A 14,188-nucleotide genomic window follows, 5' to 3' on the forward strand; every position below is an offset into this window, starting at 1 on the left:
AAAAATAGGGGTAGATTCAAAAACCAAGTAAAATTTTAACCTTAAAGTTTTGCTAAGTAAAAATGATGAAATTTTGAAAAATTTTACTAAGTAAAGTAAATTTTGAAAAAAATTGTTGAAAAATTTACCAAGTAAAAATTTCAATCATATTACTAAATTTGAATAAAAGTTTGAAAAACTTTACTAAGCAAAATAGTTTTGAAAAATTTACTAAGGAAAAAATTTGGAATTTTTTTTTAAAAAAATAATACTAAGTAAAATAATTTTGAAAAAGATAAAAATTTTACTAAGTCAATAATAATTTTGAAAAATTTTGAAAATTATATTTTGAAAAGAATACATTTTGAAAAATATTTTGAAAAGAATAAATTTTGAAAATTTTTAAAAATTATATTTTGAAAAAAAATTGATCACTAAGTAAAAAAAATGATATAAACTTAAAAATCGTGTTTTGAAACTCCCCCTAAAATTGACAAATTCCTAAACGTCCAAGTATGGGTATGAAAACTAAGGAAAATTTGTCCTTATAATGAAATGTCCAACCTTTGTTCAAGGCTAACTACCACAAGATAGTAGATGATGACTCAGGTTGGTCAATTTGAGTATTTAGTACTAGCTACATTTTTACTAGCTAGTTAACCCAAATTGATTCATGTATGTTGTTTTAAAGCCCAGATTTATAGCGATGCACTGACATAAGCATCTGAAATCTAGGGCTAAGACCTAAGCATCTCACCCATTCTAAGTTATCAAACAATGGATCCTACTGTGCTTGTGAGATGCTGGCTCCTAGGACTATAGGATCATGCAATTCTATGGTAAGACCTAGGCTACTCCAGAAAAATTAAAATAATTTGAAAGATTTTTTGAAAACCAAAATTTGTAAAAGAGGGATTTTTATAAAAATTATATTGAAAAAATAAACTAAGTAATAATTTTCAAAATGAAAGAAAAACTATTCTATAAAACACAGTCCTAATTGTCATCTTAGATTACTAAATTCTGCTTTAGGCAATGGTTTAGTAAAAATGTCTGCCAAGTTAGATTTAGATTCTATATAATTTAGTTCAATATTTCCTTTTGACACATGGTCCCTAATAAAGTGATGTTTAACCTCTATATGTTTAGTTCTAGAATGATGTACTGGATTTTTAGTTAGGTTTATAGAACTTATATTATCAATATAGGTTTTTACATTCTTATAATCTAGATTAAAATCTTTTAATGTATGTAACATCCATAGCAATTGAGCTACGCATTCGCCCATTGCTACGTATTCGCTTCAATGGTTAATAAGGCAACACATTGTTGTTTACAGCTAAACCAACTAACTAAAGACGAACCTAGCAATTGACATCCTCCACTTATACTCTTTCTATCCAACTTACACTCAGCATAATCGAAATCAGAATATCCGACTAGGTCAAAATGTGAAGTTCTAGGATACCAAATTCCTACATTGACAGTTCCTTTTAAATATTTAATAATTCGTTTAACCAAGGACAAATGGGACTCTTTCGCACAAGTTTGGTAACGGGCACACATACTAACTGCAAATAAAATGTCGGGTCGACTTGTAGTTAGGTAAAGTAAACTTCCTATCATGCTTCTATAAAGTTTTAAGTCAACAAGTTTACCATTTTCATCATTATCAAGGTTAATGTTACTTGCCATAGGAGTTTTACTTTCTTTTGAATTTTTCATACCAAATTTTTTAATAAGATCTTTTGTATATTTAGTTTGATGTACATAGTTATCATCTTTAGTTTGTATAATTTGAAGACTTAAGAAATAATTTAATTCACCAACTAAATTCATTTCAAATTCATTTTCCATTAAGGTTACAAATTCATTTAAGAATTGTGAGTTAGTTGAACCGAATACAATATCATCAACATAAACTTGTGCTATGAAAATGTCTAAATTAAAGATTTTTATAAATAGTGTAGGATCAATTTGTCCTTCTTTAAACCCTTTAGATTTTAAGAAGCTAGATAGTCTTTCATACCAAGCCCTAGGTGCTTGTTTTAGGCCATATAATGCCTTTTTTAGCTTAAAGACATAGCTTGGGTTTACTATATCCTCAAAACCGGGTGGTTGACTTACGTAGACTTCTTCCTTAATGTATCCATTTAAAAAAGTTGATTTAACATCCATTTGGTATAATTTGAAATCTTTAAATGCTGCATAAGCGAGCAACATTCTAATTGATTCAAGTCTGGCTATGAGTTGGTTAACTGGATGATTAGGGTTAGATTTTATTATTCTTGGATTAGAATTATCAGGTTGTTTGGGGTTTGTTAATTCCTCTTCTTCTTCTTGATTAACTGGATGATTATGTTCATTAATTGAAATATGTTCATATTCATTAAAGGTTACATTTGTTGTTTCCTCAATTTTCAAAGTAGATTTATTGTAAACCCTATAGGCCCTACTTGTAGATGAATACCCAAGAAAAATTCCTTGATTAGTTTTTGAAGTAAATTTGCCCAAGTGATCTTTAAGATTTAAAATGTGAAATTTACAACCAAAAACTTTAAAATATTTTATGTTAGCTATTTTATTAAAATAAATTTCATAAGATGTTTTATTGTGATTTTTATTAATTATAATTCGATTTTGGACATAACAAGCTGTATTAACAGCTTCAGCCCAAAAATAATTTGGTATATTATATTCATTCAACATTGTTCGGGCAACTTCTTGTAAGGTTATATTCTTACGTTCAACTAAGTCATTTTGTTGTGGAGTTTTAGGGCATGAAAACTCATGGTGATAGCCATTTTCTAGGCAAAAAGTGTTAAAGTTTTGATTTTTGAATTCTCCTCCATTATCACTTCTTATTTTTTTTAATTTTAATCTCTTTATCATTTTCTACTTGTTTACAAAAATGTTTAAATGTTTCAAAGGTTTCACTTTTATTAGATAGGAATTTTACCCAAGTATATTTAGAGTAGTCATCAATGATTACTAAGCAATAAAGATTTCCATTCAAAGATTTTATTCCATGAGAATCAAATAAATCTAAATGTATTAGTTCAAGTATTCTATTTGTTCTATTTTGATTTGTAAGTTTATGAGTTGTTTTAATTTGTTTTCCATGTTGACAAGAACTAAAAAATTTATTTATAGGATAAATTCCCTAATTTTGGCAAACCTTTTACTAAACTATGTTTGCTTAATTTTAATAAATTTCTAAGGTGAGTATGAACTAATCTCCTATGCCACAACCAAGTTTCATCATTATTTGTTAGAAAGCATTTGGAAATTGTTTTAGGTAGATGAATAGAGTATATATTTTTATCTCTAAAGCCTTTTAGTAATATATTAGTTGAGTCATTGTAACTTATTAAGCATTCAGAAGATAAAAATTTAACTTTAAATCCTGAATCACAAAGTTGACTTATACTAAGCAAATTATAATTAAAACGTTCAACAAGTAAAACCTTTTTAATTGAAATGTTGGCCCTGTAATTGAATTTCACCTGTACCAATTACGTTTAGCTTACCATTGTTTCCAAAGGCAACTGACCCTAAGTTTTTGAATTCAATGTTGGTAAATTTGTGCCGATCTCCAGTCATGTGTCTAGAGCAGCCGCTATCCAAGATCCATTTAACCAGAGCTTTGGATTCCTACAAAATGTAGGATGAAACCAAAGTGTGGTTAAAGGATTAAGTAAGTAAGTTGTTCTGAAATTTAGTTGATTGAAATGCATTCAATATTTATTATTTAATGTTCGAGCCAAGTAAAGTGATTAAGTTTTAAATAGGTTTTTAATTAATTTTTAAAATACTTTTAATTAATTTGAACAAATTTTTAATAAGTTTTAATAAATTTAATTAAGTTTTAAAATAAATTTAAAAAAAAAATTAATTAAGTTTTAAAATAATTTTTAAAAAAAAATAATTAAGTTTTAAAACAATTTTTAAAAAGTTTTAATTAAGTTTTAAAATAATTTTTAAAAAGTTTTAAATTAAGTTTTAAAATAGTTTTTTTTTAAAGGTTTTTAATTAAGTTTTAAAATAATAATTTTTTAAAAAGTTTTTAATTAAGTTTTAAAATAATAATTTTTTAAAAAGTTTTTAATTAAGTTTTAAAATATTTTTTTAAAAAAAAGTTTTAACATATTTTTTTTAAAAAAAATTAATTAAGTTTTTAAAATAAATTTTTAAAAAGTTTTTAATTAAGTTTTAAAATAATTTTTAAAAAAGTTTTTTTAAAAAAAATAATAAGTTTTTAAAATAATTTTTTTTAAAAAAAATTTTAATTAAGTTTTACAATAATTTTTAAAAGTTTTTTAAAATAATAAGTTTTTAAAATAATTTTTTAAAAAGTTTTTAATTAAGTTTTAAAATAATTTTTTAAAAATTTTTAATTAAGTTTTAAAATAATTTTTTAGAAAAAGTTTTTAATTAAGTTTTAAAATAATTTTTTAAAAAAAGTTTTTAATTAAGTTTTAAAATAATTTTTTTTAAAAAAATTTAAATTAAGTTTTAAAATAATTTTTAAAAAGTTTTTAATTAAGTTTTAAAATAATTTTTTTTAAAAAAAAATTAATTAACTTTTAAAATAATTTTTAAAAAGTTTTTTTAAAATAATAAGTTTTTGAAATAATTTTTTAAAAAAATAATTTTTAATATGTTTTTAATTAAGTTTTATAATAATTTTTAAAAAGTTTTTTTTTAAATAATAATTTTTAATAAGTTTTTAATTAAGTTTTATAATAATTATTTTTTAAAAAGTTTTTAATTAAGTTCGAATTAGGTTTGATAATTAGGTTTGAATTTAATTAGGTTTGAATTTAATTAAGTTTGAATTTAATTAGATTTGAATTTAGTCAAGTTTGAAAAGGTTATTGAACCCATGTTAGATTTAAACTTAGCTTTCGGTTAATCAAGCAGGCTTCATAAGGATAAGCTTTCAGTTCAGTCGCGAGACTTATGGCCTTCTTGTGTATCAACGGTGGACCACTTGCTGAAGACTTCCAAACTGTTCCCGCCCAAAAAACTTAATACTAAATTTTGGTCTAACTAACCCATGTTTGACTAGGGTAGCTTCAGTCAGATCCACTAAGTCTAGTGCACCAGGTAGAATTTCATATTCAGCCTAGACATGCCTTCGATAAAGTTTCCTTGACGTACTATCATCCCAATCTATTCCGATGCTATGTTGTAGGGTTTGGTAAACCTTTTTCATCTAACCGTTCTAAGCAGAAAATAAACCTAATCCTAGGTATTGAGTTTGGTTAATCAAGTTGGTTGTATTGTTTTTCTACTTGCTCCCCCTGAGTCATAGCTTATATAAGGTCTATCTAAGTAATGAATTTGACTCCTAGGGACCAAGTATAGAGTTGGTTCAATTTGTTTGGTTAAAAATTTTGTTTGAACTCATGCTTGGACTTGCCTTCTAGTATTTTGACTGATTAAGGATAAGTATGATTTGTTTGTTTGTTTGGGTTTGTAATCGAGTCCTGATTTGTTGTGCACGGCTCGTTGTGATCCAAGTACCATATTTAGACACTTGGATCACATTTCGAACCTTTTCAACGTTTTCTTGAGTCACTCGACTTGACCTTTCAAATCAGAATTTTCTTCCTCAAGGTTTTCAACTTGAGTTGAAGTTTCGACTTGAACTCGGTTAGTCGAGTCACTCAAGTTAACTTGTTGCTTAAGGTGGTCTATTTCCTTAAGTAACAAGTTATTTTGTTTTTCAGATTTCGATAATTTTTTAAATAAACATTTAACTACTTTAAGTAAATTAGACTTGGAATAAATTGTTACCATATTTGGATCTTCTGATCCGTTGCTTTTGTCGGACTCGATGTCGATCTCGGATTCGTACTCTTCGTCGGACTCGGACCTGGAATCTTCGTTTCTTGCCATAAATGCAAGATGGCTCGAGTGCTTCGTTTGCTCCGTGTCGGATTCGTCGGAAGAAGTTTCGTCCCATGTCGCTTGAAGAGCCTTCTTTCGTCTTGTTGATTTGGGTCTTTCTTCTTTCCGATTTGGGCATTCATTTTTGAAATGCCCCTTCTTGTTGCATCCATAACATATCACTTCTGATTTATTTTGGATCTGGTTTGGTGGGGTCTTTTTGGTGCTTCTTCTAAACTTCTTCTTAGTCAACAACCTTCGGACCATGTTGACTAATTCTTCTTTATTTGTTGAGTCAGAGTCTGGTTCGCTTTCTGACTTGATCTTCATTTTTGATTTTGTTTCCTTGCTTGAACCTGCATACAACGCTACACCTTTCTCGACATGGCTTGTGTTAGACTGTTCGTGTAATTCCAATTCACAAAATAAATCGTCAACTTAAGAATTGAAAGATCTTTGGAAACTTTGTATGCATCTACAATTGATGCCCACAAAGCATTCCTCGGAAAGGTGTTCAGAGCATACCTTATCGTGTCGCGATTTTCCAGGTTGTGTCCGATTAGGTGGAGGCCGTTGAGTATGTCCTTCAGAAGAGCGTGTAGTTGAGAGACCATCTCTCCAGGAAACATTTTTATATTAAATAAATTGTTTAAAAGTAAATCCCTTTTGTTTACCTTCGAGTCGTCGGTTCCTTCGTGTAGTTTGACTAGTGAGTCCCACAATTCTTTAGCGTTGTTGTAGGGACCGACTCGGTTCAACTCCTCCATTGTGAGCCCGCACTGAATGATGTTGATCGCCTTGTAATTCAGTTGAGCCTTCTTGATCATTTGAGGAGTCCATTCTTCTAGTTCTAAAGTTGTTCTGTCTTTCGTCGGTAGAGTGTAACCTTTTAGGATTGTGAACCAGAGCTCGATGTCGGACTTCAAGTAGCACTCCATTCTATTTTTCCAATAACTAAAGTTCTCTCCATTGAATAGTGGAGGCCTTACGGTGCTGTAACCTTCTTGATAAGAGTTCAACATCCTTGCAAGAAAAGAATTAAAAGAAAAATATTTCCAAGACTTTCGTCTTGGGATTAGTAGTGCTTGAGAAGAAAATAAAATAAATAAAAAAAAATGTTTCTAAAAGAAAAGAAAAAAGTTTTAAAAAAATTGCTTTGAAAATCGATTAAGAAATTTCAGAGCTAACCTGCTCTGATACCAATTGATAGATCGGAAACTTGCGATAGAGGGGTGAATATCGCTTTTTAAAACTTTTCTATATCCTTTTTAAAAACAAAGTTAAGCAGCGGAAATTAAACAAAAAGACACGTTCTTTTATTTCGTTCGGAGCCTAGCTCGACTCCTACTCGAAGGCCCGCGGTCCTTGACCGCACCGATGGGCAAATCACTATAACCCTTCTCTCCGAAATCCTCGAAGAGAAGCAGATCGTATAAGTACAAATAGAATAAGATAGTAACAATCCTACTATCTTATTAAAATTAATTGCAATATGAAAATATACCGACAATTATGTATGTAGGTTGAAGCTTGGTCGGCACTTCCGGATGGAGTAGATTTGCGGAGTCGATGACTTGTAGCACAATCCGTACGCAGAGAGAAGACTTGAAGATGATCAGAAAGTTCTGTCTGGCCTCTATCTTCGAGCCTGTTTTTATAGGTGTACTGGAGGTTCAGTCGACCGATCCCACTGTTCGGTCGACCAAACCCGCTCCCTTCCTTCCTGGCTGAAGTTCGAAGCTGGTTCGATCTTTTGCATTTACTGGTCTTTAACTGTTCGATCGACCGATCATGCCTTTTGGTCGACCGAACAGCTTCCTTCCCTATTCGTCGTGATTTTGCCGAGATCATCATTTAATGCTGAATAAATGTTGATTGGATCAGTCGACCGATCCCCAGGTTCGGTCGACCGATCAACTTATTTCCTTTGCTGTCGATCGATGCTGATGATCTGTCCTGTGCTGAGTCACTATGGTTCGGTCGACCGATCAGGCTTTGATCCGACTTGAACTTAGTTCTGATCTGATCTGATTTCTGTGCTGATTCTGCTTGGTTCGGTCGACCGATCCTACTATTCGGTCGACTGATCAGCTCAGATCTGCAAAACAGTATTAGACAAAAAGTCTCTTGCACAACAGATGTTAGAGGAATAATATAAAGTAGGAATAATATGTAAGACAGTAGGACTGTCTTGATCTCAACTTTTGAAACCTTCCCGATTTCTTCAGTTGGATCAGCGACCTAAGGTTGTTCCCTTCGAGAACCCGACCTCACTGTCGCTCCTTTAGTTGTTTACCTCAACCTACTTGCCAAACTTAGATCCTCCAGATCTAGTTTGGACTTTTCACTCAGCCTTGATCGGCTCTCCAGGACTTTTCCTTTGATCTTCGGTCCTCCAGACCTCTCAATCACACCGCCAAGCATCCGGTCCCCTCGACCCACTTCGACTTGCACCTGGGTTTCACAATCTGCTAAGATTTCTCCACCTAGCCTCCAGCTAGAACTTTTCTGGTTGAGTTAAACATCCTGCACACTCAGTCAAGTTGTTAGATCACAACAAGACTTAACTTGAACCTTTGACAACATCAAAACTCAGGTTTAATTCTGGTGCAACTTACACCAACACTAGGCGCTCGAACCAGATTCGGGTCTTCTGCTCTGGTTCCGCTCGCATTGGTCTGGGTCTTCCGCTCTGGTTTCGCTCGCTTAGGTGATCTCAGCCATCTAGAATAGGGCTCACCCGAACCCAACTTCTGGTCTTCGAGCAGTCTTCCGCTCTGGCTTCTCGTCCCTCATAAACGTCGAGCGCCTCCTTCTCGTCCGCCCGCATACTCTTCCGCAACACCTCATCCCTCAGACACACCGAGCCCGTCGGCTCTTTTCCGTGTCATCCTTCTCGCTAGTTGCTTTTTTCACTCGACTTCCTGTGCTCCTAAGTTCCTACACACTTAGACACAGGGGTTAAATATCAACAGGACCTAACTTGACTTGGTTGATCACATCAAAATCACCACGGAGTACTTACACTGGCAAGTAGGCAAACCTCACCCCTTCATGGATGGCTATGAGTTCTGTTGCTAATGATGGTGCTGGAATGCTTATCCCAAAAGCGTAGAGTTTACTTCCTTGGGAGTCTCTCATCACCCCTCTCACTCTATATTTGTTCAGCCCTTTGTTTACACATGCATCAACTTCCACTTGTTTAGTGCCCGGTGGTAGGGTCATTCCGGGTGGAGGCTCTGGTTGGATCAAGATAGTGGGCTTGGATTGTAATTTCATTCTAAACTCTTGGTAATCATGCAACAGGCTATCGTACCAACTCAAGTTGTGTCATAGCTCTTTCTTGTCGTTACCAAATATAGTTTCCATTCGATATTGCCAGATGTCCCATGCACAAGTGGTCAATCTCTCAAAAGTTGTTTTGTATTGACTTGGATCCAGAGGCAGTCATCTAAGGTGTTGGTGTCTTGGAGGGTTGACATAAATTCCAGAGGTTGGTTTTCTTCCAACATTCCTTTACAGAAGCATAAAGGAATAATACATAAATTGTACTGTCTCGATGAAAACCACACAGCAGACATGATTCCAGGCATGGCACATAACGTTGTTTTAAGTTAGTTGAAGCGGGGATAATATCATTCGATAGGTGCCACTAAAAGATTTGGATTTTAGGAGGTATGTTTAGGCTCCATATGAACTTTCACCATGCTCCCAATAAATAATTTCATGGTTTTCTAGTGGTGATAGTATATTACACACTACCCTATATACCCTGGACTATGTACCGCCCCTTGCTATCCAATCTCTAAAATCTAGTGTCCGACTCATCAAATGAAAGTAGGGAAATTTTAAAAATTTATTTAGCATAGTACGAAGTAAACTTTGATCCAATAATTGACTCATTCCACATCCCCTCTGAGATTAAAGAGCACATCCTTTGGTCCTCCGTCATCTGTGTTGCAGTATTGATTCCACTTTGGCATTCTAGTAGCCACTTATCCTTTAATGTCCTTGCTATTTTCCCATCCCCGATACGCAAGAGCAACCCCTTATCCATCAACTCCCAATCCCAAAGTAGTGAGCACCAAACGAAGGAAGGATTATTTCCTAGAGGGGCATTTATTATATCCATGTGCTTAAAGTATCATGCCTTGAAAACATGAGATAACAAAGATTGTGGTTGTTGAATCATCCTCTATATTTGCTTAGCTAGTAATGCTTAGTTGAATGAAATGAGTCATTGAAATCCCAACCCACCCAAATTCTTATATAGGCACACAAAGTTTGCCCTCATTGCTTGTTACCATTATCCATTCCCCACCAAGAGTTTGCACACTCCATTTCAATCTTTTCTCATACTGATCGTGGTATGCGAAAACATGACATTGCATTGATTGGGATAGCTTGCTAAACTGATTTGATCAAAACCTCTTTGCCACCCACTGAGAAAATTTTATGCCCCCAACTTTTTATTCATTTTATAACCCCCTCTTAAAGGTAGGGAAATTGCATTCTTTTACTCCACATTGAGAATGTCGGTAGGCCTAGACAAAATTCATGACCTTGGACTACTAGTATTGTGAGTATCATTTTAATTTCTTCAATAGTGGTTGTAGAGGTATTCAGACTAAAAGGCAATGCTGACTTTTCAAAGTTTAACAGCTGACCAGATGCGATCTTATATTTCTTCAAGCAATCACTAATTTTGGAGCTATCTTGGACCTTTTCCTTGAAGAAGATAAGACTATCATCAATGAAGAAAAGGTGCAAGATTGGTGGGCAAGACATAGCGATCCGAACTCCTTGAAACTCATGGCTTGTCTCCATAGTTATAAGCATAGTGGATAAACCTTATGAACAAATCACAAATAGGTATGAAGATAAGGGGGCTTCCTAACGAATATCTCACTGTGGCCGGATTGAGTCAAAGACTTCATTGTTCAAGACAAATTTGTAATTTACTCAAGTCACGTAGTGTTGGATCGAGTTATACATGAGAGGGGGTGAATTAAGTGGTTTTGAAAAACTTGTTCTTTTCATTTTGAGATCAAAGTACGCAGCAGGAAAACACAAAAATTAAAAAGAACAAGAAGACAGAGATAAACACGATCAGTTTTAATTACTTGGTTTGAAACCTTTGGCGACTCCTACTTCAAGACATAAGTCCCTTGAACCTATCAATGGGTAATCCACTAAAATACCTCTTTCGGAACTACCAAAAGAGGGTATCGAGTACAATGAAAGAATAAGAAAGAGTATAACACGCTACACTTTTCTTTATACAACAATTAAGTACAATATTAAAATTTCGTTACCCAACACCCTCAAAGATGATTTGATCAGGCTCGGTGTTGGACGGCTCCTTAGCAGTAGTCGGGTGCAGTAGCGTCGTAGCAAGGCAGCAGTAGAAAGCCGGAACAGTCAAAAATCCAAACGGACGTGTACAAACTTGTAAAAGAGTTGTGTCTTGAATGCTGCTTAAACAGGGCTTATATAGGCTATGAAAGGTGCCTTCAACCTCCTCCAAGGCGCCTCCACAAGTAAAGTTTATACCCCAATCTTTGATGATGATAAAATCTACAAACTTCAAGTTTTATCCTCTAGAAGGAGCCTTCAAAGCTCTTCAAGGTGCCTTCCAGCAAGCTCAAGGTGCCTCCAACAACAATCTTTCGAAGGCCATAACTTTAATTTTGACTCTGAACTCGGAATCAAGTTTTGTCAGTTTCCACTCTGCATTTGTCTCTACAACATAAGGTTAGAAAAATATATACATGAACAGTTTATAAAGATTTATGAGTTAGATCCTGTCTTCCCGAGACCAGAATATAGTCAGAGTCTAAATTTAGATTTCTAAAATAGATTTAAATTGGACCGAGGCCTACTATCCCCTCAATTAGGACGCCTCCTCACTTAGCCACTCTCCTCCAATGACTTACCTTCACTTACGAATTTACAGTCTATCGACTAGCCTCTCGACCTACCAGGTCTTCATGTTAGTTATCAGGTCCGCAGACCCAACTGGATTTTGACCAGCTGTCAGGCTTTGCGGACCAACTAGACTTCCAACCATATATCAAGTCAGCCCTTTGACCTATTTGGGCTTAGCACCAACTATCGGGTCCCATGGACCTAGCTGGATTTCAGTTTGGTGTCAGGTCCTTTAAACCCTTCAACTCCTGCACACTTAGTGAAGAAGTTAGAAAAAGAAAAATCGATCGAAAAATTCGTAGCGAGTACGCAACGAAAAAGAAAAAGAACAATGCTAACAAGAACCAATTTACTTGGTTCGGAGCCTTGGTCGACTCCTACTCTAAGGCCCGCACTCATCGAGTGCTTTCGTTGGGCAATCACTAATAGTTCTTAAAAATAATACAAATGAAAGTACAAGAACTTTTAAAGAAGAAATACTGACAACAATAAAGGAAAGAAAAAGTAGCACATTGTCAAAGAAGCTTTGCAGCGTCACAAGGGCACAACGCAGTAGAGTAGATGTCATTGTTATTTTTTGCTTCAGGGCTCACCATCCTTATATAGGAGGCTACGGGCGCCCGGATCCCTTCTGAGCACCTGGACTGTGACGTAGCCCAGTCAACCGGTGAGCTCCACGTTGCGACGACTTGTGGGGATAAAATTTGCCTTCCGGGCGCCCGGACCAACTCTGGACGCCCGGATCCTTTGCTGAACCACCTTTCTCTATAAAGTCCTTCTACTGCAAGAAAGAGTTAGTCCGAGGTAAAATAATAGCTAAACTACCCTGCAAAACAGAAGTTAGCACAATTATAGTAAAATATACTAGTAATTAGATTCCGTCTCCTCGAGACCAGAATCTAGTCATGATCTCAACTTAGATTTCTGAAATGAATCTAAGTTGGATCGGCGCTTAAGTTCCCTACCCGGGAACACGTCCTCACAGTCACTCTCCTCCAGTAACTTACCTTAACTTACCTGTCAGACATCCGATCAACCCATCGACCAGTCTGTACTTCGTGCCAGCTACTCGGTCAACCCGTCGACTTACCAACACTGAGTTAGCACAATAGATAAAAATAGTACAGTAAACCTAGGGTTACCTCCCTAGGGTTGTTTAGCTTCACTCATTAGGACTTCCATTGTCCGGCTTCACTCACCAGGACTTCCTCCGCCTAGCTTCACTCACTAGGGCCCGACTTCATTCACCGGGACTTCCACCACCTAGCTTCACTCACTAGGGTCTGGCTTCACTCACCAGGACTTCCACTACCTAACTTCACTCACTAGAGCCCGACTTCACTCACCGGGGCTTTCACCACCTAGCTTCACTCACTAGGACCCGGCTTCACTCACTGGGACTTCCACCACCTAGCTTCACTCACTAGGGTCTGACTTCACTCAACAGGACTTCCACTTTGCCTAACCTTTGGTTAGGACTTACCTTTACTAGTTATTTAGTCCTGACTAGGCTTCTCTCTCCTTGTCAAATATCAAAACCCTAGAGGTCAATTGCACCAACAAAAATCTGATTATCAGTGTAACCTGCACCAACAATCTCCCTCTTTTTGATGTAATGACAACCTAGGTTAAAGTTAAAAAAAAAAACATGCAAATAAGCATTAAACATGCAAAATTTAAGTGAGTTAGATTTTCTAACCTAACACACTATTCTCCCCTTTGGCATATATAAAAAATTGATACAACTCATTAAGCACAAATTTTCAATTTTTTATAAAAGTTTAAACAAAAGTTGCAAATATTTCAACCAATTGTTTGAATAATGTTTGGAAATTTTTGAACAATTTAAGTGAAGTTTAAGCAAAATAAATAAATTTTGCAAACTAAGTTTTTCAAACAAGTTTTCAAATAATAATTTTAAATTCTTAAATTTTGAAACAACCATTGCAAATAGAAAATATTATGTTTTAAAAATAATATTTTCAAGTAAACAAAGGTGAAGTTTTTGTTTAGAAAAAAAAAACTCAGGTTTATTATAGGGAGGAGTAGATAAAAAATTAAAGTAATTTGAAAGCAATCTTCTCAAATTTTCAAAAGATTTTCAAATAATGAAAATTGCATTTGCAAATTTGCAAAGCTGAATTTTGTAAACCATTTCCAAATATTTTGCAAGTCAATTTTACAAGTAAGTCAAAGATTTTCAAATAATGTTCAAAGAACGAAGGAACTTCAAATGTTTTTCAAGAGGGTTTTATGATATTTTCAAGGAAATTTTTAATAAGTGTAAGAAACAAGTGTGAATGCATAATTTTTTAAAAGCATTTACTAAGTAAAATTTTAGTAAAGTTATTTTCCAAGTAAGACTTTTGAAAAAAAAACTTTCAAG

The sequence above is a fragment of the Zingiber officinale genome, chromosome 2B, assembly GCF_018446385.1.
Source record: "Zingiber officinale cultivar Zhangliang chromosome 2B, Zo_v1.1, whole genome shotgun sequence".
NCBI lineage: Eukaryota > Viridiplantae > Streptophyta > Magnoliopsida > Zingiberales > Zingiberaceae > Zingiber > Zingiber officinale.